Here is a 17,359-nt window from a genome sequence, read left to right on the forward strand (position 1 = left end):
GTCTTCTTTGGGAGTATAAAACATTCCGACAGAGAATAATCGGTACAGGTCCACGTTTTTATAAAGCCCCCATAGAGCAGCATCGCCCGATTTTCGGTATTTTTAAAACTTCAGTCACATCATCGAACCGAAAATGCTGAAATCTGGTTTGAATGCACATAATTTGTGGTGGAGGGTATAATAAGAGTTCATAATCACTCCAGCATGCTCTTTTAAGTAACAACAACTTTTATTTAGCAGTTTGTTTGGAGGCCTTTTACTTCTTTCTGATATCAGATATCAGAGATTTTATATCCAACATTTTTCCAGAATCGTCATTTTATTTGAATTCAACTTTAGGAAGCATCCTGTGCTAAATTGGCATATTTCCTTAAAAATGGCAAAAAGTCGCAGTAAATAACTTGAGAGGTTATTCCAGACAATATATATAAAACATAAAAAAATATCTCGTTCCTTTCTGATCCGATTTTATACTCTTTCCCTGTTTTAATTGCAGAAATGGAATAAAATGGACGATACATATAATTAGTCCGTAACATCTAAATTAATATAACTTATGGCTCATAAAACTGTTTAATTTAGTTAAATATCTTTATGATAAACCAAAAATACAAAAGATTCGAAAATAATATTTTCACAGACAGCAAACGTCTATCGCAATTTTACAACTAAAAACATCATCGTGAACACTGTAAAAATATCTATGTTCAATGTAACGTTTTTCCATTCCGACTACTCAATTCTAGTTACGGTATATACCGTTAAGTACAGTCGACCCTCTAGTTTGATACTGTACTAAAGTTTCATAGTTTCGTTAAAGCCAATTTTTTGATTTTCTGCACGCTAGATCGGTATTTTTCCCACTGTGCGGCGGTTTAAAATTGGTCAATTTTAAGTATTTGACAACGACTGTTCTACACTTGAGCACCGATGTTCTCGAATCGAGCACGGCTCGTGGTCAATTCGCAATCGTATGTATTCGGATGCATTTTTATTTTTATTTTCGTGTTGCTGAAAGTGAAAGGACGCTTTGCAAAATAAAATTTATTAAAAATGGAAAATATTTAAGAAAATTGTACAGAAGAGCAGCAAAATATCATTGCTGAGTTAGTGGAGATCAATAGTAATATTATGATGGTCATCAATACATGCCTTCCAAGCACGCAAATTACAGAAGACAGTGACGACGATAATAAGCTTTTGGAATTCTTAAAAGGCATAAATATTTCGAAGTTTGCCGTACTTACAAAAGAAGATTTAAAGGAAGCAGCACTAGGACTGCGTGTGGAGTTCAGAAAAAGCTCTTTGCTCAGTATTTATATTACCATACTAATAGCTCGGAATCGATGATGAAACTATGTCAGTTCCATCCAAAATAGATGCATTTTGGAACCAAAATGAGATACGTGCCAGCATTCCCGGCGCTCCTGGTTCCAACTTATCAAATGCCGGATGCATTCTTTAGATTAAAATAGTAAATATAAGATACGTCGTAAATATAGTTTATAGTGATTTTTTAACGAAGGACCTACATGTTCCTAAGCATGTCACACTTCACCTAATATTTCCAATCAAAAGTTGTCCGAAATTGATGAATCAGTTGGCAATGCATTAAAAGCTTATTTAAGAGGAGAATGTGTGGATTGGGATCAGTCCGAGTAAAATGGAAAAGTTCTTTTAGTTATTTATTTATTTTTTAATTTATTCATTCATTTATTCATTCATTCAGCATTATTTTTTTTTTATTTATTTATTTATTTATTTATTTTTATTTATTTATTTCAATGTTTCATCAATGAACAGAAACAAACAAAAAGATTCCCGTACCAATCACACAAAGTCACAAACTTTTCAGTTTCTCTGAATCGTTTCGTTCTGAAAACAAAACAAAACCACAAACTTGTCAATGCAAAAATTCGAAAACCGTACGATTACGGAAATGTACTTCGGTTTCAGTTTCTCTGAATCGTTTCGTTCTGAAAACAAAACAAAACCACAAACTTGTCAATGCAAAAATTCGAAAACCGTACGATTACGGAAATGTACTTCGGTTATGCTTTGCCGAGTTGTTTCATTCACCACCGAAACAAAAAGAATTTTTGGCAAACATTTGCTTTGCGAAATGATCAATGCCACCGTGGCATTGCCACGCTGAGACAGACACACACATTTGATTAACAACCCTGTACAAAGTTTGCCATCATCATCATCATCAGGGATGGAAAATTAAAAATTCCAAAAAGTACCGAAATGGTACTTTTTTCATTGAAAAGGTACTTTTTTAAATTAAAAATTTTACTCAGTAAAAAAAAAATACAAAGGTTTGGATCATGAAATCTAAAGAATGTTGCAAAATCGTACATATTTTTATACACTCCAACATAGTATGGAGGGTATATTAAGTTTGTTTTTCCGTTTGTAACGCATTGAAATACTCATTTGCGACCCTATAAAGTATATATATTCTTGATCAGGGTAAAATTCTAAATCGATCTGTGCACGTCCGTCCGTCCGTCCGTCTGTGGTAATTACTCTAGCATCCACAAAAATTGAGATAGGACGCTGAAAAACGCGTCTTTTGTTTGCAGGCAGGTCAAGTTCGATGACGGGCTATATCGGTCCACGATTTGGTATAGCCCCCATATAACAGTACCCCCCGATTAACGGTATTTTGACGTTTTTAGCTACATTTTCAGACCGATTTAGCTATAATTTGACATTTAGGGTTCTTAAGTGTCAATAAACTTACATTACAAAACTTGTGGACATAGGTCCACGTTTTGGTATAGCCCCCATATAACGGTACCCCCCGATTTATGGTATTTTGACGTTTTTAGCTACATTTTCAGATCGATTTAGCTATAATTTGACATTTAGGATTCTTAAGTGTCAATAAACTTACATAACAAAAGTTGTGGACATAGGTCCACGTTTTGGTATAGCCCCCTTATAATAGTACCCCCCGATTTATGGTATTTTGACGTTTTTAGCTACATTTTCATACCGATTTAGGTATAATTTGACATTTAGGGTTCTTAGGTGTCAATAAACTTATATAACAAAACTTGTGGACATAGGTTCACGTTTTGGTATAGCCCCCATATAACGGTACCCCCGATTTACGGTATTTTGACGTTTTTAGCTATATTTTCAGACCGATTTAGCTATAATTTTACATTTAGGGTTCTTAAGTGTCAATAAACTTATATAACAAAACTGGACAGAGGTCCACGTTTTGGTATAGCCCCCATATAACGGCAGCCCCCTGATTTACGGTAGTTTGACGTTTTTAGCTACATTATCAGACCGATTTAGCTAAAATTTGACATTTAGGGTTCTTAAGTGTCAATTAACTTATATAACAAAACTTGTGGACATAGGTCCACGTTTTGGTCTAGCCCCCATATAACGGTACCCCCCCCCCCCCCCCCCTATTTTCGATATTTACGGTATTTTGACGTTTTTAGCTATATTTTCAGACCGATTTAGCTATAATTTGACATTTAGGGATCTTAAGTGTCAATAAACTTATATAGAAAAATTTGTGGACATAGGTCCACGTTTTGGTATGGCCCCCATATAACGGTACCCCCCGATTTACGGTATTTTGAGAACTTTACCTACAAGTTTTAACCAAATTAGTGGTCACCACACCTCTCCACCAAAAATTGTCAAGAAAGGTCCATGTATGGACCCCATATAACGGTACCTCCCGATTTTCAGTAATTTGATGATTTAGGAGGAGGATTTTACTTAAAATGTTTAATCAAACGTAGGTCCATGTTTTGGTATAGCCCCAAAACAAAACTCCCGATTTTACGTACCTTAGCTTTATTTGTTGGACGAACTTTCTGTAATTTGAAATTTAAATTGTTCATTTAAGTTCATATTTTCGTATAGCCGACATATAGGGGTACATCCGAACTAGCTGTTAATGACATTTGTATTTTCCACGTTATGTACCGATGTTCGGCATTTTGAGGATTTAAGCTACAATTTTTAACCAAATTAGGAGTTATTTGACATTAAAGGCTCCCATCAAAAACTGCCAACATAGGTCCATTTTTTATTATTACCCCTATATAACGGTACCTGCCAATTTCTAGCCCACCAAACATTGTCAACATACATAAGCACCATAAAAAAGGGCCTCCCGAATGAAGCATTTTATGTACATTTTAACGTACCCACTTAAAGTTGGGGACAGGAATGAAACTAATTATTCCATTTTAGTTCAGAATATTTTATGGTGGAGGGTATGAAAAGTTCGGCCCGCTTTTTTACTTGTTTTTTTTTTTTTTTATTTTATACTTAACATTGTTTCCGTTTGTAACACATCAAAATATTCGTCGGGTACTCTACCGTTTGACCCGTATTATCATACCAAAATTGGTGAAATTTGGTATTTAGTCTTCGTTGGGGTTACAAAACTCACTCCCAGAAATTTGACGGTGCAGGTCCACAAAACGGTACCATCCGATTTTCAGCACTTTAAAGGTATGGGCTCATTATCCCATCGAAATAACTGAAATTAGCTATTTTGTATTCGATATGGGTATAAAACGTTCCTACACTCAATTGTGGGTATAGATGCATGTTTCATTATAGCCTAGTGCTGGCAAACTATCAATAGTCCCACCTTCGTTTGAAAGTCAATTTTTTTTTAATAATTCGTAACAGATAGCCCCAAAAATGTCCTGGTGGCCAATGTTAACTTTGTTTTACGTCAGTAATCAAAGCGATAGATACATGTAGCCCATAGAAGAGGTGTTACAACTTTTCAGATTGAAAGGTACTACGATACCGTTCGATGTGAAGTCTTTTAAATGACTAGTCTACTTTAGTGACTGTAAATTATACATTTTGCAGATATGATAATATTAATCTTGAAAGCAAAGTGTGAATTTTGAATTGTTGGTTTCACATAGAATTTGCAACCTGTGGGACTAGAGTATGTGAAATGGTACTGAATTTGTCGCGGGGGTACTTCGGTACTTTTTATAGTGGAATGTTACTGAAAAATGTACTATTGTACTGAATTTTCCATCCCTGATCATCATTTGTGAGTGGATAGAGAAGCTCTCTTTGCTTTCTCGGGCTGCGGAATGTTGTTTTTCAAACAACAAAGTGTAGTGTTCAAAAGCATTTTGGTAACAATTTTGATAGAGTTTAACCCGGAACTGGCCAGGAGATACTTTAGAACTTGGATGGAAGGAAAGATGTTAATAAGAAGCGTTATTGCCAGAGACAAAAATAGACGAAGAGAGCCATTCATACAGTAGCTTCAGTCGGGCGGGGGGTTCGGGTCTACTTTGAACTCATGGGTCTTCCATCGGGGCATAAACAAAAAAATATTCCAGACTCCCTATGTTTAAAAAAAACAGGATGACAATTGATATAGAAGTTAGTCGTTTTAAATAGGTCCCCAGTGACTAACACAAAGAGAAAAAAATAACAAATTGAAAAATAAAGATTTATCTCACCATCAAAAGAAGTGGATTCCTGGTGTTTTTAGAATCCTTGCCTCTTTACCCATAACCCAACCATGGTTTTAGTGCCATACGTTTTGTCTAAAACCCCTACCTCCATACCTACTTTTCCTTTAAGTCACCACGTAAGCAGAAATAAAATTTAGCAATTCATTTTCAACTCAATTAACATTTAATGAATAAATTCAGAAATATGAATAGTCAATAACAATGAAATAATTAGAATTGATTCAGGACATGCCCGTTTATGTATAAAGAAAGGTTGCAAAACAACTAGATTTTTGAACATTATCTTATAATATATATTAAATCAAGGAATAAACTATTTGATTCTAGGCAAAGGGAGAAAGAGTGTTGTCGGACGGACATACCAGGACAAAGAATGAAACATTATAATGTTTTTCTTGTTTTTTTTTCCTCTAAATATCGAAATTCACTAATGATATGCAAAATTTAAAACAAGGGTATTTTTTAAAGGATTCTAAGGGTTAACACATCAATTTCTTACCACTTACTTAAACTTGATTATCCTTAAATCCTTTGCTGGAACACTACTGCGGATTATGTCGCCGAGGCCTCAGGATCATTTTATCCTTTTTGTGTCGAAGTAAAGGTGTTCGAGGATATTGTGTGGTTAATATAATTATGTTGTGTGTGTGCAAGGAGGTGTTAATTCCTTCAAACAAACTTGTTGTGGATGATGATTTTGTTGATGAATTTGCTGCTAAGTTAAGGAAAGAAGGTTATTAAAATCTTGCATATTTTAGTGGAGAAGATACAAATTATCTGTTCTTGGTTTTGGGATCTACTCTACTCGTGAACAATTATTTTGGTTTGATCAAATTTTACTCTCCTCAGCTTCCCAAAATCAGGGGCAATTACACCGTGGGCAATATGGACATGTCAACTTCTACTCAATGCTAGGGGAAACGTTTTTATCCAAATTTGGTGGTCAATTTCCGGCGGTATTACACAGGAAACCCAAATTAGGTGTTTTACCGGGATTGAAGGTTAACCTCATTTACGCGTAAATTGGGATTCCCGCAAATGAGGATTTTAAATCACGATTTGTTTGATGGAATAATTTACACATTCTAAAAGAGATTTTGTGTTAACACAATCACACGATCACTAATCTTTAATAAAACGTTTCTTACCACTAACTAGGTTAGGAACTCCAATGCCATGAGTTGCCTTTGGGATGAATTGTCTCGCAAATAGTTTGGGGTTTTATCCCAATTATAAGGAAATTTAGCTTCTTTTTCAAATGGGTTTTACTATATTACCCGACAAAGCAATCGAAGCTTCCACAAATTTTTAATTTTTAATGTCTTATAGGGCACCTGGCACGTTAATGCCAACCGTTTTGGTTTGGTTGTTAATTGCAAAAAAATATGTGATGTTCCAAGGCCAGGCAAACAAGAAAAGAACGAGTCGTCTTCGACATACCGAACACAAACTTCTTTGCTTTGCTTGTCCAAATTTGCAGAGAGAATTTAACGAAATTAAATGAGAGAAAGCTTTGGAATGCATTCGATCCTGATTGGCTGATATCATTATCATTCAGCAATTGCATTGGGGAATCCGCAGAAATTCTCTTTTGTGAATGCAATAAAAAGACATATTATTGTAAAGACTAGACAATGTGCATTTGCAAGTTTAGTTTTACTATTAAACTGTAGGTGTTTTGTTTTTTTTTTTTATATAATAGATCAGAAGAAGTATTGTAGAAATATATATTATTTTCAAATGGAAAATAAAAAGTCGAAAATATCTCTGGTATATGAAATCCTTTAAATCGACTTAATAAGTATAAAACAAGCAAACTGTTATTCTCCAACGTCATCTACTGAAGTATAACATCAATGAAATGAACCATCTTAGTGCAATATTTCTAGGAGTTAGAAATTAAATTACAAATTCAATATTGGTTCCTAATTTAATGTTGCAAGTAGAGAGTTATTCATAATAATATATAATGAACTAATAGCATTAAGCTATTTAAATAATGATATAAATAAAACAAAACCCAAAAAAAAATTATGCCTGAGCCGGGGTTTGAACTCGAGTTACCCGCATGGTAGGCGAGAACACTCGCTCTAGGCTATGCCAGGGTGTCGCTCGCGGCTGCTTAATTGAAAAGTAGTATGGCGATATTTGCCAAATTCTGGATAATGGTTTCCAATTAAGGGGGAATAATTCCAAATATGAATTGGAATTTGGTTTAAAAATAGATCGGTGGGGAACTGGGAACAGTAATGTCCCAGTGCACATTTTTGTTTAGTTTTGTTAGGGCAAGGGTGTGTTAGCTGAACAAAGTTCACCACAAAAGGAATCATTCATTGAATCATTAATGTGCTTTGATACTTTTCGTTTTCTATATGTTGTTGTAGAATTGAGAACTTTTCGGTCAATTGGTTATGTTTCGTTTTGTATTGTTCCTATGGAAAATGCGAATCGAAGCCACTGGAAATGTTTCATAAGATATCAAGATATCAATTCCATAAAATTTTAAAAATGCAAATTTCTTTATAGTTCATTTAAAAGATGAACATTTAATGTCAATATATGGATAAAACGGATAAAAAATAATGACACCGAATGGTGTCAATTTGACCCCGGAGTGGTGTCAATCCGACACCGTTTAGGGTCAATCTGACAACGGACTTGTGTCAATTTGACACCATCCGTGCGCAATTCGAACACGTGCTAAATTCGAGCCCAAACGTTGTTGCTACACTATCGACAACGGATGTGATCAGTTTGACCACGTATGGTTTAATTTTTTCTCTGGGTGTACCCCTTATCACAGTGTGGTGTAGGTTATAAAGAGTTCCTCTAGGGGAACTACAAGCTAACTTGGATGAAGAAAGGGTTCCTAAGCGATAACTTCAATTCAGCCTGGCAAAAATAAATGTTCCTATAGGAACAATTCAATTCCACCTGACTACAATAAGAGTTCCTATAGGAAAACTTAAGGCTGAAATTAGCGTTTAGGAATGCTTCAATTCGGGCCGGTTGAAATAATTGTTCATACAGGAAATCTTCATTTCAGCCTGGCTGAAGTTAGTGTTCCTAGAGCAATACTGCCATTTAGCCTGGATAAATTAAATTTTCATCTAAAGACTAAATTTTAAAAAAAAAAACCTTTCTTCAAAAACCTCATTTGCTTCTTTATTTTAATGATTTGATTTTTCAATCTCTTTAAAGTGCCATTTATTATTTTTAAAACCCTTTTCATTTGTCAAGCGTCGAATATGAACACCCACTTCTTTTATGGTGTCATCTATGAAAACACTTCATAAACAGACTACAATTTCCATTTCCTTTTATTAAGGACAAATTTACCGGTAAATAACAATTGTCCGTGTGATAAACCCTTTGAACCATCACAACTACTCTCCCCTTCCTCACAGGATTACTGTTTGATAATGAAGCTGTTCATCTCCAGTCTTTAACCACTGAATCATCCTCTCATCATTGTTTGACCATTTAAGCATCTATCTATCTGTGGCACAGCAACATTTGTAAGGTCAGATAATGGTCGCATGTGGTTTGATGCAAGATGGGTGTATGTAAATGTCATGTACATAATTACATGGGTGGACCTTGACATTGCTCAAATCAAAGGCATGACAGGTAGGGTAAATGCACTAATAGTCGGCCCTTTAACTTTTTTTTCCATTTTTAAACTGGTGTCATAGGTTGTGGGAATATAATTTTACTGTAAATATTTAATTTTACACATCACTAAAGGGTTATGTTTCAGAATTTATAAACTTGTTTTTATTAATTATTTAATAAGTATTGCCAATTTGCATTTTTTCCAAAAAACATCCTATGTTCTAATAGTCGGCATGCATGTTCCTAAGTTCGGCCACTGATGTTCCAATAGTCGGCACCCCTTTTACCGTTGTAGAAAAAAGAAGAAACTTAAAAAAATAAGAATTTATTTCGACTAAAAACCTACATAAATATATTTATATCAATTAATAAAACTTAAATCTGACAAATTCATTTACATTAATACGCCTTACAAATATAACAAAAAATTAATCATTTTAACATTTATATTTATTGAATTGAAATTTATTTCCCTATATCGCTCATTTACTAGAAGAGTGACAAATCTCAAAAAATCAAGATTCGAGAAAAACACGTTTTAAGTTGGAAATGGAAATTTGACTACCCAAATTAAAACGGTTATTACAGGAAAAATAAAATAAATACTTAGATCATATTTTGCAAAGAGTTAGCCAGATATCAGTGTTTAATTTCTGTGCAAGATATATCATGATTTGAAGTACTGTAGTGCACCATACACTTAAAAGCCTGAACTTTCGGAACGACCTCCGCTGGACCTCCGACCAACCTCCTCCGAACTTCGAAAGTACCTCCTCTGGACCTCTGACCACCCTCCTCCGAACTTCGGAACTACCTCCACTGGACCACCGGCCACCCTCCTCCGAACTTCGAAATTACCTCGTCTGGACCTCTGACCACACTCCTCCAAACTTCGGAACTACCTCGTCTGGACCTGCGACCACCCTCCTCCGAACATCGGAACTACCTCCTTCGGACCTCCGACCACCCTCCTCCGAACTTTGGAACTACCTCCTCTGGACCTCCTACCGTCCTCCTCCGAACTTCGGAACTACCTCCTCTGGACCGCCTATCACCCATCTTCGAACTTCGGGATAGCCTCCTCTGAACCTTCGCACAACTTGCTCTTTCCACATTCAGTTCACAAGAACATTAAAACCTGTGCGCTACTACACACGCAAAAACACACAAACGGCAAAAAAATATGTTTCACTCGATTTTACTCTACGAATAAACTCGTACTCCATTTCGAGTACTTTCACTCGCACTCTTATTTTGAAACTACGAGACAAAAAATACATATCTATTAAATTTTTATTGGTGGCCGACGTTAGGAACCATGTAGAAACTGGCATGTTCTAATAGTCGGCATACCTATGCCGACCATTGGAACAACTGTGATTTTATTGTTCCTATTGTCGGCATACCATAAATACGAAGAATTCGCATTTTTTATAAACATTTATCACTTCCACCTTATTAGTTTTAATAATATATAATATGGCAGTCACTTATTTCAAAACAAGATATGAATTAATAGGATTTTTTACTTATTTTACTTTCATTTATAAACTAACAAATTTCTTAAAAAATTCACTTTAACGCGTGTTGACAAATCAGTACCGTTAGAAACGACTATAAATGCTAAAATACCGTTCCCAGGACCATGAAAAATTGTATAGAGGGAGAAGGGAGTATATTTTATGTAAATGTAATCTTATTTGACTATACAAATAACGGTATTCTTATTTATTCGTGTTTATATACAAATGTGGCCGAATACTGGAACCGGCCGACAATAGGAGCGTTTACCCTACATAAATATGTTATCCACATAAGCAATGCTACGATAAAGCATATTTTGTATTCAGAGGTAACAAATCCCTTTGAATATTAAACAGAAGGTAAGTAAAACAATAAAATAAGACTTTATTTGATATGTTTAGACAAAAATTGAAGTCATTTATAATTTAAGAGGCTTAAATGGTCATTTGCCTAAGAGCCAATATGTCCAACCAAGACTTCGTAAGTATCTTGTATGTGTGGCATCCTTATGACATCTGTGGGATATTGTTAGTTTCCTTTGGGATCGAGATCTACTCTGATTGGAATTTAATACTTTTAATTACTACCTCTCACAATAACGCCAATAACTGATTGCACGAGGACGTTTGATTAATGGATGATATCGCCTTTCTTATGTTCGTATCACGTCGTTGTTCTTATTCTCCATTAACTTGTCATTTGCCCATTTTTTATATACACTGAACTGTGTGCAGTGACATTTTAATGTACCAAAAGATAAATAGTGAAAGGACAACCAATCAAAAAGTAAAGCAGTACAGTTGGGCGGTTATCAATGTATCATACCCTGCACCACTCAGAATATTTAAGAGATTCCATTTCAGACTACAGATATTTGTTTTTGAGTCCAGTCGAAATCGACTTTGAAAGAGCTTTAGATTAAACGCATTAAACTTCCGTAAAATAATGTATTTATAGAAAACAAGTAAGCCAAGGCTATAGTCGGACGGGCCGAACATGTGATACCCTACACCACTACCCCAGGGAATTAGCTTTCAACAAATCAAAATTTCTTTATGGAACAAAAAAACTTATTGTAAGAAATAACTTTGTTGTTGTAGCAACGCATATATGTTCGTTCATGTATTATTTCAGTTATCAAGTTCCTCTGTATCCAGACTCAAGAATTCTGCAACCTGGACTTGTTGCGTCCATAAAGAATGAGGAGACAGGTGAGTGGGGTTAGCTGGGCAGTTGAATAAATGCAGAGTATCGTGTGGTCCTAATCCACATGCTGGGCATATGTTGGGTATCGTGGCGTCAATTCTTGTCCAATACGAATTGAGTCGGCTGCATCGTCCGGATCTTAACTGAGCTAAAACCACTCGTGTTTACCTTGGCAGCTGGCGTTCTTCTGCTGCGATGGATGGGGGATGGTTTCCAAGTACGGCATTCATACTGTATCTTCGTACTGCTTGCGCAACCATGTTGGTGTGAATGCGATTCAAGCCTGCCTGATAGGCTCGTTGATCTAGCGGTTCTCTTTTATACCTTTGGACCTCTCTCTCTAGATCATGAAGGTCTCTCCTGACGTCCCTGGGTGGGGGAGCCTGTCCATTAAATCGTGACAGGGATGCTCACTGCTGTAACACCCAAGCAGGTACTGCATCGACAACATCTTATTGTGCTGACGCACCGGCAAAACCTTCGCCTCCTCATGAAGATGGTCCACTGGTGTCATGAGGAGGCACCCTGTTGCAGTCCTCAGGGCGGCATTCTGGCAGGTTTGAATCTTCTTCCACTGCGATGCGCTAACCTTTGCGGACCACGCTGGCACCGCATAGCTTACAACAGACCGGCCTATTGCATTGTAGGTGGTCGACAAGGTTTGCTTATCAGCAACCCAAGTGCTGCCGGCCAGCGACGTGAGAACCTTGTTCCTACAAATTGCTGTGGATGCGCGGACGACTTGAACATGCTATCGAACGTTACACCCAGTATTTTAGGGTAATTAGTGGTCGGAATCAATGCACCATCGACCAATATGTTCAGTGGGAGCCTCATCTCAGCCGTCCATGTGGTGAACAGCGTGGCTGTGGATTTAGCGACGGATATTTTCAAATTCCTCAGATGGAAGAACTGCACTAGGTCAGCTATGTGGACATTTAACCTATCACATATGTCATCGACGCCAAGATCGTACTATCATCCGCATACATCACGATCTCTGTGCCGTCTGGAGGGTGTGTAATTACAGAAAGGTAGAGGTTAAACAACGTTTCAAACATGGCTGGAGATTAGTTTTCTCTATATCCTCGAACAGCTTGGCATGGTTGACGGTATCGAAGGCCTTCGATAGGTCAAGAGCCACCATGACTGTTCGGTCGCACGGCCTTTTCTGGTTCAGTCCTCTACTGATATGTATGGATATGGCGTCTAAAGCTGTTATAGTACTATGCATTTTCCGAAATCCATGTTGATGTTGGGCAACTGGAAAACACCTTCTCATCGTGGGTAGGAGTAGCGCTTCTAGGATCTTTGCTACTGGCGACAGGAGTGAAATCGGCCTGTACGATTCACCTCTGCTGGCATCCTTGCCAGGTTTCAGTAGCGGGACCACCCTGCCAACTTTCCAGGCATTCCGGTACAACATGGGTGGCTAACGATAGGTTAAGAAAACTTGTTAAATACTCAACTCCAGGTTCATCCAGCTGCTTAAGCGTTACCATCGATATTCGGTGCGGGCCCAACGCTTTGGATGATTTAGCGTTTCGGATGGCATCTGCAACATCGCTCATCGTAAATTGTGGTGGTACCTCCTCGGCTGGAAGAGCTCTTCTTATACGGCATAGCACACTTCTCTTCGCCCTATCATTCTCGGGTTGTTTGTGTGTATAAATAACTTTGTGGATTCTGGCACCGTATCAGACCAAGCTTAAATAACACTTAAATAACATTTTCAATGTAATCTTGTGCAAACAACATCTACTGCGGATTTTATGACAGAACAGACCCAATCGACAAAACCCCTTTTTGGGTTTTGTGTTGTTCGATCGAATTTAGATTTTGTGGCCTCATCTAAACATGGATAAATATTTACTTTTTAGAGCAAATCGAGGCAATATCTCTGAAACCAATTCAATTCTTGTTTACACCTCTGAAGCAAACATCTACAACAGCATGAAGAAAATAATTTTAGAAATAATTGCTTCGAAGAACTGCATTTGTTGCCTCAAAATAAATAATACATATATCTTTAAATACCTTTATTTCGCACCCTATCTCCAAACCTGTTAAATTTTTTGTTAACTTTTCTTTGAAAGAAATATCCACTGTAATTCACAACGTTTCAGAACATTCTATTCTTGTAAAATGCATCTATCATGCTATTTCTAGCACATTTGCAAAGCAAATTTGATAAATATATGAACAGTGCATTAAAATCCCAAATCTATACAGGTATTGGGAATATTGTGTGAAATATGTTTTTTTAGAAAGTATGATATGAAATATAACCCAAACAACATGAAATAAGTATTTTAGAGTTTCAGAATGTTCTGAAGAATTGCTGAGCACATTGTTTGGAACATTTTTGCGAAAGGTTACTTGGTTCAACTCGCAACAGTTTTGCTGCTACTGGCCATAATTCCAAAAATTATATAAACTTTCAAATATTTTATCGTTTTGATGTGCTAGATGCAGTTTTTCCTAGTTCTTCTGTTTAACACATAAGTTCTTCTACTTTATGGCTACAATATTGCTGCAGACCGCGAAGTAAAATTCTTATTTCAGTGGAAAAAATGGTCCCTTTAACCCGGTTTAGATGAGGCTATAAACTCCAAACCCGATCTAACAACACGAAACCCAATTAGGGTTTTTGTAGTCTCGGTATGAAAATGCTCATTTGGAGTTGTTTGCATTTTCAGTGATGCACAGTGTAATAATATAATACATAATTGTTTCACAAACATCCCAGAAGGGACAAAGGAAAATTCTTTTATATAAATGAGTGAGTGCTCCCCGATTCATATTCGCTCAATGTAATGGGACCCACAGCTTATCTCCGAGTCCGAACAGCGAGTCGTAAGACACCACTTGTAGAGAAGTTTTACATGGCTGAAATACTCATAAAATGTTGCCAACATTACTGAAGGATATTTTGCCACCGCTTAATGTTGCCTGGCTGGGGAATCGTTTTGAAAAAAGGTGGCAAAGCTTACCATGCTGCAATGTATGTATAAAAATCCAACTGGACAATTAATATGCTAGGGCACCGTGTAATTTGCAATAATGCAAAAATTGGTAATGGGAAAATGTGGTTCTCTACACAAAACACATTATATTAGGCAGTAGGCCCGTTATCTAGCAGACACGTTATCGCAATTTGCATTAGGGGGTAAGGTTATTAGTTTGTTTCCATATGTATGCTACTTTGCCGGTATATGCTCTCCAGGAAATAAAATATAGACCAACAAGTAAAAAAGTGTCAGTCGACTTTGCCGACAGATATATACCCTCAGCCAATCGTCGGTATCATGCTTAAGTGTTCTATACGCCATTTCCCTGATTCGAGAAAAACTCAAGTTAATGTTTGAGTCTATACTGTCAAAAAGTGGTGCAAAAATTCAATACTTTAAAAGCACAATTCTAACTAACTAAACTCAAAGACTATATCAGAAGTTGATTTTGGTCAGATATCTGGAATTAACTGCACTAAGACACAAATGTTGTACCTTTGTGGTGGAGGTACCCTTAGGGAGGACCGATATGGGCCATTGTAGAAGTTAAACTAAATTTTCACAAAATATTAGGAGATCCAAAGTTTGGATCAAATTGGTTGCCCCATTCAAGTGATATCGTCCTAGCATTTTAGTGAATTTTTTTTTTAAATATTGTGGAGAAGTACCGGAAGTTGTGGACCGGTATTGCCCTATGAAACTAAGTTGGGATATAATATGACGAAGACTAAATGTTGGACCAAATCGGTTGAACAGTTCGAGAATTATCGTGCTCTCCGACAGCCACATATGGTGCCATATGGATTTTTAACATCTTTCTTGCTGTTTTCCAAAGAAAAATGGACTTGCCTATGAAAAAACTTTTACTGTCGTAATGGAGGTAGTGAATGCAAATCGCTTCAACAAAAATCAAAGTGATTCGAGAGCAGGTCTTAAAGTGAACTTATCCGAAATTGTGTGTGAGAGGTACCAGAAGGAGTAGACAAATATAGTCAATATTCAAACCTGATTTATATCTAGATATATTAGGATATGCAAAGTATGGATTACATCGGTCATTCCCTTCAAGAGTTATCGTGCGTACAATTTTTCCGAACATTATTGAACTTTTGTGGGGGAGGTACCTGAAGGAGTGGAGCGATATGGCTTATCTTCGAACTTAAACTATGTTTAGACAAAATATTACAAACGTCAAATTTTGAACCGAATCGGCTGATCCGTTCGAGAGTAATCTTGCGCTCCATCCACTACACACGGTGTTATAGGGGCCTTTTGCACCTTTCAGGCTATTTTCTCAGGAAGTATGGACTTTCCCCTGATGAAACTAGTACCCTCGTATGGGGACAATGAATACAACTTGTTGCAACAAAAACCAAAGCGATTCGAGAGCAGGTCCTAATTTGAATTTATACGAAATTTTGTGTGGGAGTTACCCGAAGGAGTGGACCGATTGAGTCCATTTTGGAACCTCATCTAAATTTAGTAGAAATTTCACGATGTGCAAAGTATGGATCAAATCGGTTACTTCCTTCAAGAGTTATCGTGCGCACAAATTTTCCTACCATTTTCGAACTTTTGTGGGGGAGGTACCGGAAGGAGTTGACTGATATAACCCATCTTCGAACTTAAACTAAGTTTGGACAAAATATTACAAAAGCCAAATTTTGGATCGAATCGGTTGATCCGTTCGGCAGTTATCGTACGCTCCAGCCAGACAGACAGACGGACATAGCTCAATCGACTCCACATTGTCTGAAACACATTTGGTCCAAACATACTTGGAGTCTAAAACCATTATTTCGATGAGGCACATTTTGCCCGTATGAAAGTGTATATACCCTCGTTAGCTGAGGATATAAAAATATATTTTTTTTTATTTTTCATACAAAAGTAGTGGATAATCACCTGCTAAGTAATATCAGATCATTATCCAAAATTGTAGGCATCTTCTTCTACCTAAACTGTTATATTGTGCAAAATTTCGTGATAATTGAGTTATAATTGCGACCTCTAGCGTGTTTATGATTACACTACTAACAAAAAACTGGTATATTAGGCTGTAGCTCTGTTATCTTATCATGTACACCAACACAATTGACATCAATAGAAAGGTCAAGCGTTCTTCTTCCAAGTATAGTTTACTTGACTGGAATGTCTCTTCCATAAATAAAGATATAAGCTGTATATTACAAATTTTCCCAATTTTCACACAAAAGTTGTGGTCCATTTAACATTCTAAATATTATTTGATCGCCATCTCAAAGTGCAAGCTTTTTCTTTGTCATTTACTCTTACCTTGTTTAAAGTTTCGCGATTATCGGACTATTATTGCGACCTACAGAGCCGCTTTAAAATTAGATAAATATTATGTTTTTGGTCCATTTCACGAGTTAAATATTTCACGATAAAAATAGGGATCTATTCTGGTCTGAACACGACCTCCATACCAAATTTTGTGACGATCGAACAGACGGACGGACGGACACACATCTCAAAATCGCTTTA

At 36.6% G+C, this 17,359-nt stretch overlaps 1 protein-coding gene across 2 annotated transcripts in view; it reads right to left on the reverse strand.

Moving 5' to 3' along the window:
- LOC141397840 (uncharacterized) overlaps positions 1–17,359 on the reverse strand; it is a 144,028-nt gene that overhangs the window by 21,684 nt on the left and 104,985 nt on the right. The window contains exon 1 of one of the 2 annotated variants that reach the window (XM_073974598.1): positions 6,005–6,213. The exons of the other annotated variant lie outside the window; for it this stretch is intronic. The gene's annotated coding sequence lies outside the window, so the exon portion shown is untranslated. Of the gene's footprint in view, positions 1–6,004; positions 6,214–17,359 lie in introns of those variants that run through there. 2 annotated transcript variants of the gene reach the window in all.

This window comes from Musca autumnalis, unplaced genomic scaffold, assembly GCF_047663935.1.
Source record: "Musca autumnalis isolate F117 unplaced genomic scaffold, ASM4766393v1 scaffold_3, whole genome shotgun sequence".
Taxonomy (NCBI): Eukaryota; Metazoa; Arthropoda; class Insecta; order Diptera; family Muscidae; genus Musca; species Musca autumnalis.